Source organism: Cynoglossus semilaevis, chromosome 16, assembly GCF_000523025.1.
Source record: "Cynoglossus semilaevis isolate Cse_v1.0 chromosome 16, Cse_v1.0, whole genome shotgun sequence".
Lineage (NCBI taxonomy): Eukaryota > Metazoa > Chordata > Actinopteri > Pleuronectiformes > Cynoglossidae > Cynoglossus > Cynoglossus semilaevis.
The window spans coordinates 1,154,410-1,156,956 of NC_024322.1; the positions used below are offsets into that span (position 1 = coordinate 1,154,410).

General features: G+C 43.4%; 1 long non-coding RNA gene across 1 annotated transcript; it reads left to right on the forward strand.

Annotated features, from left to right (window-relative positions):
- The first annotated feature begins 577 nt into the window (after window positions 1–577).
- Window positions 578–1,993, forward strand: LOC112488256 (uncharacterized). Its single transcript, XR_003052112.1, has 2 exons — window positions 578–851; window positions 1,877–1,993. It is a non-coding gene; the product is annotated as an uncharacterized LOC112488256 (long non-coding RNA).
- The last annotated feature ends 554 nt before the right edge of the window (window positions 1,994–2,547 follow it).

The window sequence follows — 2,547 nt, forward strand, 5'->3', positions numbered from 1 at the left end:
CTGTCAACGGGCAACGGTGAGATACAATCCGGGTCAGATCGCCGAAACGCCAAACGAAAGATGGCTTGATCTGATATGTTGTAACGGTATCGGTCCAATATTTGACCAAAATCGAAAAAATAATTGATATCCCGTCCGATCGGAAACCAAATGCTAAACTTAACGACATGCCGTAAACAGGGACACTAGCAACCCAGCAACAACAGCCCGCAGCATGTTGGAGGAGAAGAAATATTGGATTGGTATCGGTATCGGCAGATACTCCATGTTGCAGTATCGGTATAAGACATGAAAAAGTTGCATCGAGCAATCCCTGATATAGACAAACAACCATTTACACTGACATTCATACCAACAGTATGGTCAATTTAGAGTTTCCGATAACCCTAATCACCTAGCATTGGCATGTTTGGGGGTTATAAGGAAATTGAACTGAGTAAAATACAGTAAGGAAGAAATAACGAAAAGACGGCACTTGTCTGACAAAAGCATACTAACTGACGTTAATACTACTAAGAAGGAATGATGAAGGCAGAGGAAAAGTTTCTGCTCTACTTTGATCTTTGGAGAAGGCTTTGATGATGTGTGAAGTGTTTGTTGATGGTTTCAATTAAACATGGCTTTTTAGTCTCACCAGCGGGTTTTAAGCGCTAACTAATAAAACAAAATCAAAGATTTCACATTCACGTTCAGGGTTTTTTCTTTTGGCTAACATGCCAAAGAACCGGAAACGATCGAGGGCGATGAAGCTACGATGGGCTCGAATGAGACACTCAGTGATTTCACCAACATCCAGACCGCCTGAGACCATGGAAGATGAGCTAAGCCTTCCAAGCTCTCCACATCCACAGGTCAGGTTCAGATCGTCTTCCTTGCGGAGGATTTTTACAGTAGACTGGACTGATTTCTAAATCTTCTTGGAGAGTTAAAGAATTTTAACAGGAAACTTTGGCAAATTCGTTATTAATTCGAATTCCATATGACAGTGCGTGCTTAGCTAGTGAAGGGAAACGTTTTTTGCGAGGTTATGGATACAACTGCAACATCACCAACTTCCTAAAAATATAAACGTTAGAACGAAAAGTTATTTATAAAATATTAGCTCAAGGACACAAATGATCCAATGTATAAACAAGAAAAAGCAAGAAATATTATTTTCAGTAGACTAAACAACAGAAATATAACTATAAGTCTTTGCAAACTCCACATGAAAGAAAATGCTCTGATACTCAGGCCTGGCAAACCCAAAGGGATTGTGCAGATCTGTTGAGAATGTCTGGCAGGGTTCCTCGTCAGAAGTTTCGATTCCCACCTCGGGCGGTTCATCAACCACATCCAGAGGGCTTGGAGGCATTAATTCTGGGTGGGCCGTGTTCCTTGCTTCCATTCTTGAGGCAGATGATCAAAGCTGCGATCTAAACGTCGTCTGTGCCTGTCGTAGCAACTCTGGAGCCATCAGTGGAACAAAAATCCTTTTTTCCTGGGCCCTGCCAAGACAGCTTGTAGGGACCGTGGGACGTGGACGTAAGGGGTGTTCTTTCAACTTAAGGTTGATCAAACTTCTGAGCCTGCCTGGTAAGGTGTTTTCGAGGTCCTGGATTGAGGGTTCTGTTGAAAAGTCAAATGTTGGATTTTTAGTGTGGCCCAGTGAACCGGCTCTACAGTCTCAGTTTGCCAGGTCTGCATGTGTTTTGTTGACTTTTTAGAAGGCTTTCGAAACGACTCCTGTGTAGTCCTGGGCAGGGGGTAGAGGGATAGTATGGGCTAGTAAAACCATTGCCAGAGGCAGGTAATGTGTGGTGGTGGGGGGAATTCCATGACAGGAGATATGTGATGTATCACTTATTTTTATCCCTCACCCTGGATTTTTGTGCAGGTTGGTGGGGGTCTTCTGGCCCCAAGCAGTGTTGAAGCAGAAATCCCTGAAACTGAAGAGGGAGAGCTCGGGTACATGGATGCAGCATCTGGAACAAATACTGAAGGGAGTCAAGAAGACCCCAACCCAGTTAGCAGCACGTATGAAGGACAACAACAATGAAAACCAATGGACCCGGTGAATCCAAGAGATGTGGATTGTGTGGACATAACCCTGACCCTTCCTGCAGGTGGTGAGTCCACTGGAAGGTACCAACTGCCCTAACCGGGATTCGAACTTGCCCAGGAGGTGAACCCTGGGGTTCCACACCAATGACAGAGACGTTCCCTCTGGGCCAAGGCACCACAATAGTGAATATATTTTATAATATATATTAAAATCAAGTTAAATTTCCTCCAGTGTTTGGTTTAATTTGTCATTCTCAACAACTTGTGCTCCAGTCATTTTCATTTTGCTTGATTTTATTTCCCTGTATTTCCATTTACACTGAGCGCTTGAACGATTTTTTTTAAAATCGTGTTTACTTTACAATGTTTAAAATTGCATGCAGAAACCTCAAAGGTTTGGCTAGCCAGGCAACCACGTGTGTACAATGAAGGTCGTATCTCCAAATATGGCCTGTCGCCTGTGAGGTCTCATTCTGACGCAAAAGCTCGACTCGTGTTTTGGTC